Raw genomic sequence first — 21,448 nt, 5'->3', positions numbered from 1 at the left:
AGAAAGCGGCATGTTAGCATGAGCGCCACTTCGCCTCTACAGGGTGATCCATTGATCGTGACCGGGCCAAATATCTCACCAAATAAGCGTCAAACAAAAAAACTACAAAGAACGAAACTTGTCTAACTTGAAGGGGGGAAACCAGATGGCGCTATGGTGGGCCCGCTAGATGGCGCTGCCATAGGTCAAACGGATATCAACTGCGTCTTTTTAACAATAGAACCCAAATTTTTTATTACATATTCGTGTATTACGTAAGGAACTATGTATGTTTTAGTTGGACCACATTTTTCGTTTAGTGATAGATGGCGCTGTGATAGTCACAAACATATGTCTCACAATTTTACACGAACGGTTGGTACTAGGTAGGTTTTTAAAATTATAATGCAGAACGTAGGTACGTTTGAACATTTTATTTCCGTTGTTCCGATGTGATACATGTACCTTTGTGAACTTATCATTTCTGAGAATGCATGTTGTTACAGCGTGATTACCTGTAAATACCACATTCATGCATAAATGCTCAAAATGTCCGTCAACCTCAATGCCTTTGGCAATACGTGTAACGACATTCCTCTCAACAGCGCGTAATTCGCCTTCAGTAATGTTCGCACATACTTTGACTATGCGCTGACGCATGTTGTCAGGCGTTGTCGGTGGATCACGATAGCAAATATCCTTGAACTTCCCCCCCAGAAAGAAACAGGGAGCCGTCAGATCCGGTGAACGTGCCGGCCATGGTATGGTGCTTCGACGACCAATCCACCTGTCGTGAAATATGCTACTCAGTACCACTTCAACCGCACGCGAGCTATGTGCCGGACATCCATCATGTTGGAGGTACATCGCCATTCTGTCATGCAGTGAAACGTCTTGTAGTGACATCAGTAGAACATTACGTAGGAAATCAGCATATATTGCACCATTTAGATTGCCATCGATAATATGGGGGCCAATTATTCTTCCTCCCATAATGCCGCACCATACATTAACCCGCCTAGTTCGCTCATTTCCACTGGTCGCAGCCATCGTGGATTTTCCGTTCCCCAACAGTGCATATTATGCCGGGTCACGTTACCGCTGTTGGTGAATGACCCTTCGTCGCTAAATAGATCTCATGCAAAAAATCTGTCATCGTCCAGTAATTTGTCTTGTGCCCAGTGACAGAACTGTACACGACATTCAAAGTCGTCGCCATGCAATTCCTGGTGCATAGAAATATGGTATGGGTGCAATCGATGTTGATGTAGCATTCTCAATACCGACGTTTTTGAGATTCCCGATTCTCGCGCAATTTGTCTGCTACTGAGGTGCGGATTAGCCGCGACAGCAGCTGAAACACCTACTTGGGCATCATCATTTGCTGCAGGTCGTGGTTGACGTTTCACATGTGGCTGAGCACTTACTGTTTCCTTAAATAACGTAACTATCCGGCGAACGGTCCGGACACTTGGATAATGTCGTCCAGGATACCGAGCAGCATACATAGCACACGCCCGTTGGGCATTTTGGACACAATAGCCACACATCAACATGATACCGACCTTTTCCGCAATTGATGAACGGTCCATTTTAACACGGGTAATGTAACACGAAGCAAATACCGTCCGCACTGGCGGAATGTTACGTGATACCACGTACTTATACGGTTGTGACTATTACAGCGCCATCTATCACAAAGCGAAGAAAGTGGTCCAACTAAAACAGTCATATTTCTTTATGTACTACACGAATATGTAATAAAAATCGGGGTTCCTATTTAAAAAAAAAACGCAGTTGATATCCGTTTGACCTATGGCAGCGCCATCTAGCGGGCCAACCATAACGTCATCCGGTTTTCCCCTTCAAGCAAGACGAGTTTCATTCTTTGTAGTTTTTTCGTTTGATGCTTATATCGTGAGATATTTGTCCCGGTCACTGTCAATGGACCACCCTGTATAGGTGTAAACACATTAGTGTCGCCTCCTAGACAGGTTTGATCAGCGTGAATGGCCGCCATTACCGTAGATTTGAGCCTCTCACGGAGGATGCGTTACAACAGCTTGTAGTCGGTGTTTATCATTGTCAATGGGCGAAAATCAAGTGAGCGACAGCCTCCTCCTTGTTTGGGCACCGGAATCGAGAGACCCTCAGTGAATTCAGATGGTACCAGAAAATCTTGTTCAGGAATTCTCTGTACATCCTGACACACATTGGGCCCATAAGATCAAACAACCTGTTGTAAAATTCAAGAGGGAGTTCGTCAGGGCCTGGTATTATGTTGGGAGCACTGCGCAACATATAGCCTTCCAAATTAACCTCCCACATCTTGTGGGTTCCGACAGACGGGTAGGTCAGATAGGACTTCGCTTACTCCTGCATCCATGTTGTACTCTCGCTCGTAGAGAAGTGTATATGAGTGTGTGAACGCTACGACGATGTCCATTTGCGTTTCAGCTCGTCGTCAATCCTCCGTGTCGACTTCAGTAATGAGTCTATTCTTGCGTCTTCTCCTATGTTGAGTCACATGGTGCAGGGAAGGTCGTTCTCCACTAACATCATCCGATGTCCTCGCTCGCACCTGCAGCCCAGCGACACGTACGGCTGTGATACGTAGCAACAGTACCTTGCCGTGGTGTTCCGCCGATTGTCGTTCCGGCGACGGCCGTTGCACAGCCAGTTCGCGGAGTGTAGTGAAGTAGAAATCAATGGTCGCAATATACCAGCGCGCTCTATCTCGTCCAGAGCTGTCTAATGTTTGGCACTATGCGGGTTTGACACACCATTACCACCACTGAAGTAAGGAACTGTAGGCAGGTATTCGCCGGTGGCAATTGTCGGCATATGGGGCAATGAACAGGCTGATCGGGCTGCCAAGGAGGCCTGCAGAGAGCCGTATGTGGTCCAGTGTCCTATCCCCTTGCAGTCCGTCATCGCTGCACTCCACAGGAAGTGCATAGAGTTGTGGGAGGACGAATGGCTGGCGGTGACGGCCAATAAACTGCGGTCGGTAAAGTCAACCACTCGGCCGTGGCGTTCCTCCTGCCAGCTGCTCAGGCGGGAAGAGGTGGCCTTCACACGTCTTCGGATCGGGCACTGTCCTCTGACACATAGCTATTTATTACGGCGGGAGGATCCTCCGTTTTGTGATGTTTGTGGTGTGCACATTTCTGTCCGGCACATTTTAACAGACTGCGTTTTATACCGTGATGCAAGGGCAGAAGCACAAGTTGATGGGGATCTGCCCTGTGTTTTAGCTAACGATGAGACTTGTGTGTCTAGGGTTTTTAAGTTTTGTGATGTGTCTGGACTCTGGCCTAAACTTTTAGGCTGGCGGTTTTAGTGTCTTGCAGAGTGGCTGACTCCTCCCTTTTTTCCTTGCGGTCAGCCAGCCACTTCCATCTGCTCCATTGTTTTAGCTCCCTCTACCTTTTCCTTCCTGTGTTGTCCATGTTTTCCTGCTGACGCCCTGCTTCATCCCACGCTTCGATGTGGGTGGGCACATATTTTTCAATGATTGTTCCCCGTGTTTTTTGTTCCGTTTGATGTAAATGTTCTGAGTTTTCTTCTTGACACCCGTCTCACTATGGTACTGAACGGGCGCTGAAGACCTTGCTGTCGTGCGCCCACAAAACCCTTCTACTACTACTACTACTATTTGCTCCATGTGGACTCAACGTGGCGTCTCCAATTTACCTCATCAAGAAGGGCCACATTAAGGCGCCACGGACCTCAACTTCGGAGGACGCGTTGGCGGGGGAGGGTGAGAGTACACACACACGCTAGGTGATGCGTGAACGCTGCCGGCCACATCTTAGCGTCGACACCGGTCGACCGCCGGCTGAGTGTGACGTAGACCCGATCCAAACGGTTCGCGGAATGACTAGTAAAGTAGGTGTATGCCTTTGAGTCGCCGTGTTGTATTACCCAAGTGTCCCACAAAGCCAAGTCCTGAAGCGCTGGATAGGTGGTATAGGGCGATACCTGGTCGGATGATCTGGCAACGCCTACTACCAAGTGGTTGGCATTGCCCTGGAAGAGGAGATTTATGTCTTCGGCAAAAAAGGTGTGACGTTCCCTCCGTCTGTCGGTGCCGGAAGGAGCATACAGGTTAACCAGACGAACTGTACCAACCGTGAGTGCGACACCGCGGGCCGACGGTAAATGGGATACATTAGTTGCCATAATCGCTTCCCTCAGCGAAACAGCCGTACGTCCTCCGCCCACATCTGAAGCCATAGTGTAGGCGTCATATCCGTAGGTGTCGATACAGAGTCCTGATCCTGCCTCTTGAAGGAAAGCAACATCCAGATCCGCAGTTCGTAACGTATATTGCAGCAAACGGGTTTTGACAGCAGAAGTAACGCCGTTGACATTGATCGTAACGAGGCGGTATGCCTGTTCCATCACGTCGTGGGGGGTGTCGTCGGTATTACAGGTGGGCAGTAGTCGTGGCGTGGAGCGTTGATAGGGCGTAGAGATACGAAGCGGCGGGTGTGAGTCATGCCGCCTTAGGCGTCTGTCACCGTCAACGTAGACGCTGCCAGCGGCAGCGGTGTATCGTCAGGGTCCTGAAACGCATCCTGCATCTTCATCTCCTGCACCCAGTCTCCCAAGTACATCGATACCACTAGATCTCGACAGGCAGACGTTGTCGTGGGTGCATCCCCGGGGTCGGGGCTTCGAGGATCTCCTGCATCCCTCACTGGGCAGACCACCGGTAGCGGGAGAAGTCGTCGAACCGTGCGGTACGTTAGTATCGCCCGTGTGGGTCGTTTTATCGGCTGACGCACCTCGTCATCCGTCGTTGCTGTCTCGGGCTGTTGTACTGTGTCTGTTGTTATGCGCCCTTTCTTGTGGCTATGGCAGTTTCTGTTTATGCTGTCTCGCCACTGTGTCTGGCGAAGTGCAGGAGGAGGACGTGGCATCCTGTTCTTCAAATTCCGCCGCACCGTCAGCTTTTCGTTGTAGCGGTGCGCCTGGGCTCGACGAGAGGGCACCAATCGATACTCGAAGACGCTGGGGGCTCCTGAGGAACTATTTCAGGGGCCTCCAAGGCTTGCACCAATACAGAATGGTCTTCATAGCTGACCTCTCCCGTCTCGCCGCCGCAACATACGTAATCGGCATCGGCGTCTGCACGAGACGGCGTTGCAGGCATTCGGTACGCACGTGTCCTACCTGTCCACATCCGGAACAGGTCCTCGTCTGACCATCGCAAATAATTATCGCACTGCAACCAGCCATCGTGATATACGAAGGTATATGGCGTTGCAATTCAGTACGGACCTGTCGCACCACGTTGAGGACAGGGTAACTTTCGAAGGTCTTTGTCATAGGGTCGGAAAGCAAGGGTGATCAAATCCGCTGGAACTTCAAATGGTAGCTCAAACACGTGCGAATTTGTATTCGCAATCCAGCACGTTCAAGCGTTACCACATCCACGTTTCTATCAGAGTGGCGAACCTATAACCTTCCGTCGAGCGTCTGAGAAGCTTGTCACAGCTTCATTCAGAAACATCGTCCAGTACGCCTTAGATAAGTTCGTACCGACTAAGGTCCAAAGCGAGGGGAAAGATCCACCGTGGTATAACAATCATGTACGAAAGGTACTACGGAAACAAAGAAAGCTTCATCATAGGTTTAAGAGTAGTCGAATCATAGCTGATAAGGAAAAGCTGAACGAAGCGAAAAAGAGCGTAAAGAGAGCAATGAGAGAAGCATTCAACGAATTCGAACATAAAACATTGGCAAACAATCTAAACAAGAACCCTAAAAAGTTTTGGTCATATGTAAAATCGGTAAGCGGATCTAAATCCCCTATTCAGTCACTCGTTGACCACGATGGCACCGAAACAGAGGACGACCGAAGAAAGGCAGAAATACTGAATTCAGTGTTCCGAAACTGTTTCACTGCGGAAAATCGAAACACGGTCCCTGACTTCAGTCGTCGCACGGACGCCAAAATGGAAAATATTGAAATAAACGATATCGGAATTGAAAAACAACTGCTATCACTTAGGAGCGGAAAAGCATCCGGACCAGACGAGATACCCTTAAGATTCTACAGTGATTATGCTAAAGAACTTGCCCCCTTTCTATCAGCAATTTATCGTAGATCGCTGGAAGAACGTAAAGTACCTAGCGACTGGAAGAAAGCGCAGGTCGTTCCCATTTTCAAGAAGGGTCATAAATCAGATGCGAATAATCATAGGCCTATTTCGCTTACGTCAATCTGTTGTAGAATAATGGAACATGTTTTGTGTTCTCGTATTATGACGTTCTTAGATAATACAAATCTCCTTCATCATAACCAACATGGATTCCGCAAACAGAGATCATGTGAAACTCAGCTCGCCCTATTTGCCCAAGAAATTCACAGTGCCGTAGACACTGGCGAGCAGATTGATGCCGTATTCCTGGACTTCAGGAAGGCATTTGATACGGTTCCGCACTTACGTTTAGTGAAAAAAATACGAGCTTACGGAATATCGGACCAGGTTTGTCATTGGATTCAGGATTTCCTAGAAGAAAGAACACAACATGTCATTCTTAACGGTTCAAAATCTGCAGATGTAGAGGTAATTTCGGGAGTACCGCAAGGAAGCGTGATAGGACCTTTATTGTTTACAATATACATAAATGACTTAGTTGACAACATCGGTAGCTCCGTGAGGCTATTTGCAGATGACACGGTTGTCTACAAGAAAGTAGCAACATCAGAAGACTCGTACGTACTCCAGGAAGACCTGCAGAGGATTAATGCATGGTGCGACAGCTGGCAGCTTTCCCTAAACGTAGATAAATGTAATATAATGCGCATACATAGGGGCAGAAATCCATTCCAGTACGATTATGCCATAGGTGGTAAATCATTGGAAGCGGTAACGACCGTAAAATACTTAGGAGTTACTATCCGGAGCGATCTGAAGTGGAATGATCACATAAAACAAATAGTGGGAAAAGCAGGCGCCAGGTTGAGATTCATAGGAAGAATTCTAAGAAAATGTGACTCATCGACGAAAGAAGTAGCTTACAAAACGCTTGTTCGTCCGATTCTTGAGTATTGCTCATCAGTATGGGACCCTTACCAGGTTGGATTAATAGAAGAGATAGACATGATCCAGCGAAAAGCAGCGCGATTCGTCATGGGGACATTTAGTCAGCGCGAGAGCGTTACGGAGATGCTGAACAAGCTCCAGTGGCGGACACTTCAAGAAAGGCGTTACGCAATACGGAGAGGTTTATTATCGAAATTACGAGAGAGCACATTCCGGGAAGAGATGGGCAACATATTACTACCGCCCACATATATCTCGCGTAATGATCACAACGAAAAGATCCGAGAAATTAGAGCAATTACGGAGACTTACAAGCAGTCGTTCTTCCCACGCACAATTCGTGAATGGAACAGGGAAGGGGGGATCAGATAGTGGTACAATAAGTACCCTCCGCCACACACCGTAAGGTGGCTCGCGGAGTATAGATGTAGATATAGATGTAGATCGTCAGTGAACTTAAGATATCCAACGCTGGAGACTATAGATATGTGGATACCGAGCAGCTCTTTCGGGTCGACATGTATCACGTCGGGTAAAAATCCCTCTACTTCGTGGGCGTTGGTTCTAGGGTATGTAGTGTCGAACTGCAGCTTGATCGAGGCTTTCCGATGGAAAAGAACCATCGGATGTCAGGAACGTAACTGTAACAGCCGCGCGGGGTTAGCCGAGCGGTCTGGGCGCTGAAGTCATGGACTGTGCGGCTGGTCCCGGTGGAGGTTCGAGTCTTCCCTCGGGCATGGGTGCGTGTATTTGTCCTTAGGATAATTTAGGTTAAGTAGTGTGTAAGCTTAGGGACTGATGACCTTAGCAGTTAAGTCCGATAAGATTTCACACACTTTTGAACATTTGATTCGTAACTGTAACACTAACCACTAGCGCGGTGGCGCAGTAAACAACAACACACCCAGAAACGCGACACGGAGCGGCCGACTGATTTGGCTGTCCCTGCACGGTTCACGAGCAAACCCCCTACTTCCATATATCATCAACCGCAAGTGTAAAACCTATACTCGTACATCCATTATATGTGTTCGCGTACAGGTGAGTGTTTACTGGAAAGTCGCTTGCCCGGTGTCGGCAGATAAATGCGATATTGCAGTGTCTGTATTATTCTGAATTACGATGCAAAAGATTTCTCATTGTAATTCAGAATAACATCGGCACTGTAATATCTGTATCGTAATCAGATTACAGATTCATGACTCACTGACAATAAACAACCCACCAGTACATCCATAATCTCTCTTTCCATTTTATTTCGAGTCCTTTGAAAATTCAATCGTTATTTGAACCGCTAATGAAGTTTCCGAAACACATTTTGGCTGGCGTAATTTTGAAAGCATTTATTATTTATGGGAGTGTGATTCAGACCTCCGACTCTATCCAGCTCTGTAATACAGGTTTCTTTTTTTTTATATATTATTCAGTTTTCAAATAATGTCATCCACTCTTTACGTGCCGCAGCTTTTTCTGGAAATACAAACATTACTCCGGTAAATGAAAGTTCTTCCTTAACGTAAAATCATGTTCCAAGATGCTACATGGTCATGTGCCTAGAAACTATCATTTAATTGAAATTTGAAAGCGGTGCAACCGAGAAGATACTGTCAGTACAGTGTTCAGTCGTCTATTACATTGTTACTCTGTTACACGCAAATAATCAGTAAGTAAAATAAACTGAAGCAGAAGTATTGTCAAAGTTCAGTTACAAGTTGTACACATTTTGGAACGGATGCAGATGGAAACTAAAACAAACTTCCGTATTCAAGAAACATAAAACTGTTAAGACTTCCACGAAACTCAGTTAATTTTCAGAACCCATATTGCATAGTAAATGTTCTTCTGATCTGTCGATGTACAAAACAATGCGCGACAGAGATATTATAGCTCTACCGTACACACGCTATACAACTGGCTTTAAAAATATCTAGAACTTTAATTCACATAAAATTCTGTAACTGAAGAACTATTGGTAAGCTCAACCTCACGTCTAGCAACAACAAAATCTGTAGGAAATAACGGAAACTGCTTATGGCGGTGAATTCCGCGGGGTCAATACGTGAATGATGGGGAGGTTGTTGAGGCAACAAGACGTTGGCTCCGGCTAGAGTGGTACCATGTGGCCATAAAGGCCGTCGCAATGAACGGAGATTACGTCGAAAAATAGGGTTTTGCAGCCAAAAGAATGGAGAATGGTAAGATGTATTGGAATCCTAAATAAAATTATTGGACGCCCCTCTTGAGCTTAGAATATATCGCTAACTTTGTTACTGCTTATGTAATTTTTGGCAGAACTGTGATATTCTCCTACCTTTCCCAGCATCCAGAAATCGGGACATCCTGCAAGTAGGAAACTTGCCAGCGCCTCACGCAGTCGAATACTGGACAGCTAATCAATTCAGAATCCCAGCGGCCTGTCAGCAGTAACCGCGGCCTGAAGCTGTGGCAAAGTTCTTTCATTTTCGCCATTTAGGACTGCGAGAGCCATGGAATACAGTGGGGTGAGGTAGCTATTTGGATTGCGAAATTCGTTTCTTGAAGTCAGCGTTGAGAAGACAGTTTTGTACGAGGAAATGGCTGTCCACCCGTGGGATCAATCTACACTTCTGATTTGGAGCACAATTATTCTATAAGAAATGAACATCGGTCACTTAAAATAGTAGTGATGGTCATGATTGTTTGCTCAAAATCTGTGATTGAATAAAGAGAGAAGTTATCAAGTTTGATGTTCAGTGACCTTGTTGAATGAAACTATGGAAGAAGAGTCCACCAAGCTACTTCATCCACGTAATAATGACGAAGAGCAAGTCACAGATCTACTAGGTAGAGTTCGAAATACATTACGGAATTAAGTTAGTGAATATTAGAAGGATTTTCGTCGGAACTGAAACAGCAAATGACATTGTCTCTGTTTTGGTACATGGAGATTATCATTGGTCTCTAAGAAATCATAGCGCGTACCAAACTCCACAACTGGCCAGTTTATTCTAGATATATGTGACGCTAGCTGTTTGGGAAGTTACTTTTCTCCGACATCCAGACATCATAATTTTTCGCTCTACAAGTATAAAACTTAGGACTCTGGATAATTTTTCTTTAACTCCACGTTCTATTCCTTTGCTGAGTTCAGTCACAGCGTACCTGTGTTGTAATCGAAGCCGGTTATTCCGTCAGTATCTTCAGCGTGGCCATGTACTGACCTCAGATATCTACAGCATTTTTCTATTGCAAATAGGAACATTTAATGATCATATTACAAGTTGCAGAAGGTACTGCGCTTCGTAACGCCGACGATGTCAATCATCAGACGTTCACGTTACTAGTAACGTACTGCAGCGTAATTGTCCACAAGTCAACAGTCATCTCAGTGTTCCACTTTAAGGAGCATTTACTGAAGCGGCATCTAACCTAAGAACATACGTAACTACTGATAACTCTCGCGAAAAATCACATTCACTCATTTCATTCACCACAAGTTAAATGATGGAACAAGAATGTGTGAGTGATTCTTATTTGTAACATAATATGAAAAGAAAATACATATCCATGTAAAAGACACTTTTCTTTCTGAGAGACCAGTGGCAATCAAGCAAGAGATACCTTCATATAGGCATAAAGACCTCTATTTATTTGAGAGGGATTTGAATGAGCCCTCTTAGGCTGAGTTTATACAATTCTATCAAATAAATCGACATCACAGTACTCAGACTAAGTGTTACATTATCTGCACCACCTTCATCACCACAATGAACAACGTCATTGTAATCACCATGAACGGGAAGGCGAACAGAAACATATGATAGATTGATTCTTTACAGATAAAGTTTAACAGAAGGTGTACTTTTATAAAAGTGTCGTATGTACTCTCTGCGTAACTTAGAAATGCAATCGCACAGTTGCCGGCCGGCGTGTCCGAGCGGTTCTAGGCGCTTCAGTCTAGAACCAAGCGACCGCTACCGTCGCAGCTTCAAATTTGCCTCGGGCATGGATGTCTATGATATCCTTAGGTTAGTTAGGTTCAAGTAGTTGTAAGTTCTAGGGCACTAATGACCTCAGATGTTAAGTCCCATAGTGCTCAGAGCCATTTGATCGCACAGTTAATACGCAAAATTGTGTTGAAGTAGGTCTGCGATGTTAAAAGTTGCCTATGTAAAAGAAATGGTTTGGGCATTGTCGTATCTGAATGATTATCGATGTAGCATCTGACTGATAATACACTATGTGGTCAAAAGTATCCGGACACCTGGCTGTAAATGACTTTCAAGTTTGTAGCGCCCTCCATCGGTATTGCTGGAATTAAATATGGTGCCGGCCCGCCCCCAGCTTTGATGACAGCTTCCACTCTCGCATCCACACGTTCCATCAGGTGCTGGAAGGTTTCTTGGGGAATGGCAGCCCATTCTTCACACGGTGCTGCAGTGAGGAGTGGTATCGATTTCGGTCGGTGTGGCCTGGCACGAAATCGTCGTTCTAAAACATCCCAGAGGTGTTCTATAGGATTCAGGTGCAGGCCACTCCATTACAGGAATGTTATTGTCATGTAACCACTCCGCCACAGACCGTGCATTATGAACAGGTGCTCTATCGTGTTGAAAGATGCAGTCGCCATCCCCGCATTGCTCTGCAACAATGGGAAGTAAGAAGGTGCTTAAAACATCAATGTAGGCCCTCCTTAAAAAACACGGCCACACCATAACACCAGTGCCTCCAAATTTTGCTATTGGCACTGCACACGCTGGCAGATGACGTTCACCGGGCATTCGCCATACCCACACCCTGCCATCGCATCGCCGCATTGTGTACCGTGATTCGTCTCTCCACACAACGTTTTTCCACTGCTCAGTCGTCCAATGTTTACGTTCCTCACACCAAGCGAGGCGTCGTTTGACATTTACCGGCGTGATATGTGGCTTACGAGCTGCCCCTCGAGCATGAAATCCAAGTTTTCTCACCTCCCGCCTTACAGTCAGAGTACTTGCAGTGGATCTTGATGCATTCCTGTGTGATGGTCAGGATAGGTGTCTGCCTGTTACACACATTACGACCCTCTTCAACTGTCGGCGGTCTCTGTCAGTCGACAAACGAGGTCGACCTGTACGCTTTTGTGCTTTAAGTGTCCCTTCACGTTTCCACTTCACTACCACATCGGAAACAGTGGACCTGGGGATGTTTAGGAGTGTGGAAATCCCGCGTACAGACGTATGACACAAGTGACACCCAATCACCTGATCATTTTCGAGGTCTGTGATCTCCGCGGAGCGCCCCATTCTGCTCTCTCACGATGTCTAATGACTACTGAGGTCGCTGATATGGAGTACCTGGCAGTAGATGACAGCACAATGCACCTAATAAGAGACAAGTATGTTTTCGGTGGAGTCCACATACATTTGATCACATAGTGTACATATTCATGGTGCCTGACTAGTACTTAATATTAGATCTGACTATAATACCTCCAAGATGTAACGCAAACAGATTCACTAATTGAACGGAACTCACAATACTATGAATCAAACCGCTATGCGCAACGGAATACGCAATCCTAGCTATAGAAATAATTCAACATCAAACTTCAACTTATAGCATTATACCGTACATTACACTGTTGTGCACAACCGAATATGCACTCGTAATTACTGAAGAAATAGTTAAACATCTAGGTTCATCAGAAATGGCAAAGGATAAAATCGTTAAATACAGCTGAATTATTCCACCACTTTTAACGTAATCGAATACAGGATAAAGTTCCTGACCCAGTGAAATTCTTCCATATTTCTGCTTTAACTTTCTTTTACCTGACCACGTGTAAAACGTCATTATACCCACGTGGGGAAAGAGGATGATTTGCCACTTACTTGCAGTCTTGCCAACAGAGCGTTCTTCGCCGCAACAGTAGACTAAAAGCAAAATAGTAGCGCGCCATATTTTACTGGCAGTGGTCGTGCTAGGTCTGTTGAAAAATATCGCTATATCAATACTACTTGCAAAAACTATTGATATAATTTACACAGCGGTATTTCCTCACCGATAAACCAATATAGTGATATCGAAATGGTAATATCGAACGCCGACATTTTTATTTTATATCTTTTTTCACAATTTCCGATAAATGTTTGAAGTTGTTTTTTTGAACTGTAATAGAACATAGTTTTACGTTCACTACGTTCACTGTGTGAAGGAGTCCTACTACTTTTTGAGCTTTCATCACGTCCACTCTTTCTCCTTGACTGTGTGAAGAAAGTACAGACGGCACGAAGAACAAGCCTGATTGCAAGGGGGAGAGGGGGTGAATACAAAAATACAAAAACAAGATTTCCGATGTGAAGAAATAGCACACCAGCTGCGATGAACACCTATTTTTAAAGCAACTAGTGAGCTATTTCTTCACATCCGAATTCTTCAAAAACAGTTGCTGAAACTGATGTACAAAAATCTAAATGACAAGATTGGTCTTTGGGGTGGGCGGAGACGTGTGAGGGGAAATGCTGACGTAATCGGCGCACGACGTTACCGACAAAAACTTCAACGTTTAACATCACCACACAAATTTGACATTACAATTTCTAGGTCGCTCGTGTTGGCAGAAATGAAAAAGATGGATGTCGACATGAAATGTTCCATACTAATCCGATATCTGACGAAACCTAACAACGGACCCATCGGACACCTTTTGTTGTGCCACTTACATGCAGTTACTATTGTTAACAAAGTGTTTATTAACAAGTGTGAAGGTACATCGTTTTCTTTTCAATTTTTGCTCTGATGGAGATAAGCAGGCTGCTAACTTGTTGGTGTACAGAACACCTAATAATAAATCAGTACTGAAATATATACCTCTAAAACTGGCAGTACATTTACGATGTGCAGCCAATATTATTTTGGCTGGAACGTCGAAATATTTTGGGTCTATACAGGGTGTTACAAAACCGTACGGCCAAACTTTCGGGAAACATTCCTCACACACAAAGAAAGAAAATATGTTATGTGGACATGTGTCCGGAAACGCTTACTTTCCATGTTAGAGCTCATTTTATTACTTCTCTTCAAATAACATTAATCATGGAATGGAAACACACAGCAACAGAATGTACCAGCGTGACTTCAAACACTTTGTTACAGCAAATTTCAAAATGTCCTCCGTTAGTGAGGATACATGCATCCACCCTACGTCGCATGGAATCTCTGATGCGCTGATGCAGCCCTGGAGAATGCCGTATTGTATCACAGCCGTCCACAATACGAGCACGAAGAGTCTCTACATTTGGTACCGGGGTTGCGTAGACAAGAGCTTTCAAATGCCCCCATAAAAGTAAGTCAAGAGGGTTGAGGTCAGGAGAGCGCGGAGGCCATGGAATTGGTCCGCCTCTACCAATCCATTGGTCACCGAATTTGTTGTTGAGAAGCGTACGAACACTTCGACTGAAATGTGCAGGAGCTCGATCGTGCATGAACCACATGTTGTGTCGTACTTGTAAAGGCACATGTTCTAGCAGCACAGGTAGAGTATCCAGTATTAAATCATGATAACGTGCTCCATTGAGCGTAGGTGGAAGAACATGGGGCCCAATCAAGACATCACCAACAATGCCTGCCCAAACGTTTACAGAAAATATGTGTTGATGACGTGATTGCACAATTGCGTGTGGATTCTCGTCAGCCCACACATGTTGATTGTGGAAATTTACAATTTGATCACGTTGGAATGAAGCATCATCCGTAAAAGAGAACATTTGATCTGAAATGAGGATTGACACATTGTTGGATGAACCATTCGCAGAAGTGTACCCGTGGAGGCCAATCAGCTGCTGATAGTGCCTGCACACGTTGTACGTGGTACGGAAACAACTGGTTCTCCCGTAGCACTCTCCATACAGTGACGTGGTCAACGTTACCTTGTACAGCAGAAACTTCGCTGACGCTGACAGTAGGGTTATCGTCAACTGCACGAAGAATTGCATCGTCCATTGCAGGTGTCCTCGTCGTTCTAGGTCTTCCCCAGTTGAGAGTCACAGGCTAGAATGTTCGATGCTCCGTAAGACGCCGATCAATTGCTTCGAACGTCTTCCTGTCGGGACACCTTCGTTCTGGAAATCTGTCTCGATACAAACGTACCGCGCCACGCTATTGCCCCGTGCTAATCCATACATCAAATGGGCATTCGCCAACTCCGCATTTGTAAACATTGCACTGACTGCAAAACCACATTCGTGATGAACACTAACTTGTTGATGCTACGTACTGATGTGCTTGATGCTAGTACTGTAGAGCAATGAGTCGCATCTCAACACAAGCAACGAAGTCAACATTACCTTCCTTCAATTGGGCCAACTGGCGGTGAATCGAGGAAGTACAGAACATAATGACGAAACTAAAATGAAATCTAACATGGAAATTAAGCGTGTCCGGTCATATGTCCACATAACATCTTTTCTTTATTTGTGTGTGAGGAATGTTTCCTGAAAATTTGGCCGTACCTTTTTGTAACACCCTGTGTATCGATAATTTTCTTTCGACATTCCGTGGACCGATGTTGGTATTTTTTTAAACATCGATAAATCGAATTCGCGAGATTTTTAAAAATATCGACAGTCCTAGTACGGACAAGCACCGTCCTGAGCACATGTGGCACGCACTGCCGGAAAGCGATTCAGGGACATAGGGAATTCTGAAAATCATAATAAGGCTAGTGAAAATGCCTTTTCATAATATATACATATTCTGAAATTTCGTGTCCCGTACGTACTATAAAGCAAAATCGCACCGAGACATGGGAGATAGCGAAACACGTGTCAAAATTTTCCGGTCCATGGAGTCACACAGTCGTAGGATAGAATCCATAGTAACAGTAGACTTATTCAAGAGATACACACAAAGTATCAAGGCAAGCAGACGCCCCCCCCTCCCCCCCCCCCCACCACCACCCACCTGATTCCCATGCATGTGAGTGAACAGGTCTCATTTTCCACAATAAGACAAATAATACGGTGACTGACTTGAAAGCAACCAGAAATCCCTACTCATTCTGAAAGAGCACTCTTTTACCGTTGTGACTACTTTTCTCTCGGCATTCTGATGCGTAAGATGACGAGACACGCTGGTAGGACACCTGCGTACTAATGCGTACTAACATTCTTTACTTTCCGTACGCTTTGATATTTCAGTTGAAACATTCCGTTGTCGTTTACGCAATTAGCGGCAGTAATGCGGTCAAACCCCCCCATGAACCATGGACCTTGCCGTTGGTGGGGAGGCTTGCGTGCCTCAGCGATACAGATGGCCATACCGTAGGTGCAACCACAACGGAGGGGTATCTGTTGAGAGGCCAGACAAACATGTGGTTCCTGAAGAGGGGCAGCAGCCTTTTCAGTAGTTGCAGGGGCAACAGTCTGGATGATTGACTGATCTGGCCTAGTAACATTAACCAAAACGGCCTTGCTGTGCTGGTACTGCGAACGGCTGAAAGCAAGGGGAAACTACGGCCGTAATTTTTCCCGAGGACATGCAGCTCTACTGTATGATTAAATGATGATGGCGTCCTCTTGGGTAAAATATTCCGGAGGTAAAATAGTCCCCCATTCGGATCTCCGGGCGGGGACTACTCAGGAGCACGTCGTTATCAGGAGAAAGCAAAATGGCGTTCTACGGATCGGAGCGTTAATGTCAGATCCCTTAATCGGGCAGGTAGGTTAGAAAGTTTAAAAAGGGAAATGGATAGGTTAAAGTTAGATATAGTGGGAATTAGTGAAGTTCGGTGGCAGGAGGAACAAGACTTTTGGTCAGGTGATTACAGGGTTATAAATACAAAATCAAATAGGGGTAATGCAGGAGTAGGTTTAATAATGAATAGGAAAATAGGAGTGCGGGTTAGCTACTACAAACAGCATAGTGAACGCATTATTGTGGCCAAGATAGACACAAAGCCCATGCCTACTACAGTAGTACAAATTTATATGCCAACTACCTCTGCAGATGATGAAGAAATAGATGAAATGTATGACGAGATAAAAGAAATTATTCACGTAGTGAAGGGAGACGAAAATTTAATAGTCATGGGTGACTGGAATTCGTCAGTAGGAAAAGGGAGAGAAGGAAACATAGTAGGTGAATATGGATTGGGGGGAAGGAATGAAAGAGGAAGCCGCCTTGTAGAATTTTGCACAGAGCATAACTTAATCATAGCCAACACTTGGTTCAAGAATCATAAAAGAAGGTTGTATACCTGGAAGAATCCTGGAGATACTAAAAGGTATCAGATAGATTATATAATGGTAAGACAGAGATTTAGGAACCAGGTTTTAAATTGTAAGACATTTCCTGGGGCAGATGTGGATTCTGACCACAATCTATTGGTTATGAACTGCAGATTGAAACTGAAGAAACTGCAAAAAGGTGGGAATTTAAGGAGATGGGACCTGGATAAACTTAAAGAACCAGAGGTTGTAGAGAGTTTCAGGGAGAGCATAAGGGAACAATTGACAGGAATGGGGGAAAGAAATACAGTAGAAGAAGAATGGGTAGCTCTGAGGGATGAAGTAGTGAAGGCAGCAGAGGATCAAGTAGGTAAAAAGACGAGGGCTAATAGAAATCCTTGGGTAACAGAAGAAATATTGAATTTAATTGATGAAAGGAGAAAATATAAAAATGCAGTAAATGAAGCAGGCAAAAAGGAATACAAACGTCTCAAAAATGATATCGACAGGAAGTGCAAAATGGCTAAGCAGGGATGGCTAGAGGACAAATGTAAGGATGTAGAGGCTTATCTCACTAGGGGTAAGATAGATACTGCCTACAGGAAAATTAAAGAGACCTTTGGAGAGAAGAGAACCACTTGTATGAATATCAAGAGCGCAGATGGCAACCCAGTTCTAAGCAAAGAAGGGAAGGCAGAAAGGTGGAAGGAGTATATAGAGGGTTTATACAAGGGCGATGTACTTGAGGACAATATTATGGAAATGGAAGAGGATGTAGATGAAGACGAAATGGGAAATAAGATACTGCGTGAAGAGTTTGACAGAGCACTGAAAGACCTGAGTCGAAACAAGGCCCCGGGAGTAGACAACATTCCATTTGAACTACTGATGGCCTCGGGAGAGTCAGTCATGAAATAACTCTACCATCTGGTGAGCACGATGTATGAGACAGGCGAAATACCCTCAGACTTCAAGAAGAATATAATAATTCCAATCCCAAAGAAAGCAGGTGTTGACAGATGTGAAAATTACCGAACTATGAGTTTAATAAGTCACAGCTGCAAAATACTAACGCGAATTCTTTACAGACGAATGGAAAAACTGGTAGAAGCCGACCTCGGGGAAGATCAGTTTGGATTCCTTAGAAATGTTGGAACACGTGAGGCAATACTGACCTTACGACTTATCTTAGAAGAAAGATTAAGAAAAGGCAAACCTACATTTCTAGGATTTGTAGACTTAGAGAAAGCTTTTGACAATGTTAACTGGAATACTCTCTTTCAAATTCTGAAGGTGGCAGGGGTAAAATACAGGGAGCGAAAGGCTATTTACAATTTGTACAGAAACCAGATGACAGTTATAAGAGTCGAGGGGCATGAAAGGGAAGCAGTGGTTGGGAAAGGAGTAAGACAGGGTTGTAGCCTCTCCCCGATGTTATTCAATCTGTATATTGAGCAAGCAGTAAAGGAAACAAAAGAAAAATTCGGAGTAGGTATTAAAGTTCATGGAGAAGAAGTAAAAACTTTGAGGTTCACCGATGACATTGTAATTCTGTCAGAGACAGCAAAGGACTTGGAAGAGCAGTTGAATGGAATGGACAGTGTCTTGAAAGGAGGATGTAAGATGAACATCAACAAAAGCAAAACGAGGATAATGGAATGTAGTCAAATTAAGTCGGGTGATGCTGAGGGAATTAGATTAGGAAATGAGACACTTAATGTAGTAAAGGAGTTTTGCTATTTAGGGAATAAAATAACTGATGATGGTCGAAGTAGAGAGGATATAAAATGTAGACTGGCAATGGCAAGGAAAGCGTTTCTCAAGAAGAGGAATTTGTTAACATCGAGTATAAATTTAAGTGTCAGGAAGTCATTTCTGAAAGTATTTGTGTGGAGTGTAGCCATGTATGGAAGTGAAACATGGACGATAACTAGTTTGGACAAGAAGAGAATAGAAGCTTTAGAAATGTGGTGCTACAGAAGAATGCTGAAGATAAGGTGGGTAGATCACGTAACTAATGAGGAGGTATTGAATAGGATTGGGGAGAAGAGAAGTTTGTGGCACAACTTGACTAGAAGAAGGGATCGGTTGGTAGGACATGTTTTGAGGCATCAAGGGATCACAAATTTAGCATTGGAGGGCAGTGTGGAGGGTAAAAATCGTAGAGGGAGACCAAGAGATGAATACACTAAGCAGATTCAGAAGGATGTAGGTTGCAGTAGATACTGGGAGATGAAGAAGCTTGCACAGGATAGAGTAGCATGGAGAGCTGCATCAAACCAGTCTCAGGACTGAAGACCACAACAACAACAATGCGGTCAAGGGAAGTGAATGTATACAAGAGTACAGAAAACAGACTCTAAGCATTAACATGATATTTCTAATTACAAAACTTACACTACTTTTAAAATAAACCCAGCATAAGGAATGTGGAAAAAATGTGTAATTGATTATTTGAACGAAGAATTCGTGAACTCATGAAAAGCGCCACCAAGAAAATAGACTCTTATTATTAAGTTCACAAATCTGCAAGCAAATATTACTAAAATTATTAATCTGTGATTGGATACATAACTGAAAATCATGAATTAATAAGTTAATTGCCGTCTTCAGTACACGACTCATACAGTAAGAACTATTTCACCAAATCTGCACGTCCACAGCTCGTGGTCTAGTGCCTAGCGTTGCTGCATCTGTGCCACGGGCTCGATTTCCAGCCGGGCTGGGGATTTTCTCTGTCCGGTGACAGTGGTTGCATTGGACTGTGTACGGGCACTGATGACCGCGCAGTTAAGCGCCCCAGAAACTAAACATCACCAACTCTCCAGGCCACGAGATGATTCCCACAGCTCCACGCCACATTGTGTCACAAGAGTATGCCTTCGTTCAACTTTGGCTCGCTCACGCTACCTGCTCTTCTACATCTACATCTACATCTACATCCATACTCCGCAAGACACCTGACGGTGTGTGGCGGAGGGTACCTTGAGTACCTCTATCGGTTCTCCCTTCTATTCCAGTCTCGTATTGTTCGTGGAAAGAAGGGTTGTCGATATGCCTCTGTGGGGGCTCTAATCTCTCTGATTTTATCCTCATGGTCTCTTCGCGAGATATACGTAGGAGGGAGCAATATACTGCTTGACTCTTCGGTGAAGGTATGTTCTCGAAACTTTGACAAAAGCCCGTACCGAGCTACTGAGCGTCTCTCCTGCAGAGTCTTCCACTGGAGTTTATCTATCATCTCCGTAACGCTTTCGCGATTACTAAATGATCCTGTAACGAAGCGCGCTGCTCTCCGTTGGATCTTCTCTATATCTTCTATCAACCCTATCTGGTACGGATCCCACACTGCTGGGCAGTATTCAAGCAGTGAGCGAACAAGCGTACTGTAACCTACTTCCTTTGTTTTCGGATTGCATTTCCTTAGGAAATTGATTCTTCCAATGAATCTTAGTCTGGCATCTGCTTTACCGACGATCAACATTATATGATCATTCCATTTTAAATCACTCCTAATGCGTACTTCCAGATAATTTATGGTATTAACTGCTTCCAGTTGCTGACCTGCTATTTTGTAGCTAAATGATAAAGGATCTATCTTTCTATGTATTTGCAGCACATTACACTTGTCTACATTGATATTCAATTGCCATTCCCTGCACCATGCGTCAATTCGCTGCAGATCCTCCTGCATTTCAGTACAATTTTCCATTGTTACAACCTCTCGATACACCACAGCATCATCTGCAAAAAGCCTCAGTGAACTTCCGATGTCATCCACCAGGTAATTTATGTATATTGTGAATAGCAACGGTCCTATGACACTCCCCTGCGGCACACCTGAAATAACTCTTACTTCGGAAGACTTCTCTCCATTCAGAATGACATGCTGCGTCCTGTTATCTAGGAACTCCTCAATCCAATCACACAATTGGTCTGATAGTCCATATGCTCTTACTTTGTTCATTAAACGACTGTGGGGAACTGTATCGAACGCCTTGCGGAAGTCAAGAAACACGGCATCTACCTGGGAACCCGTGTCTATGGCCCTCTGAATCTCGTGGACGAATAGCGCGAGCTGGGTTTCACATGACCGTCTTTTTCGAAACCCATGCTGATTCCTACAGAGTAGATTTCTAGTCTCCAGAAGAGTCATTATACTCGAACACAATACGACTTCCAAAATTCTACAACTGATCGACGTTAGAGATATAGGTC

The sequence above is a fragment of the Schistocerca cancellata genome, chromosome 1, assembly GCF_023864275.1.
Source record: "Schistocerca cancellata isolate TAMUIC-IGC-003103 chromosome 1, iqSchCanc2.1, whole genome shotgun sequence".
NCBI classification, from domain to species: Eukaryota; Metazoa; Arthropoda; class Insecta; order Orthoptera; family Acrididae; genus Schistocerca; species Schistocerca cancellata.
This window is presented reverse-complemented; position numbering follows the sequence as displayed.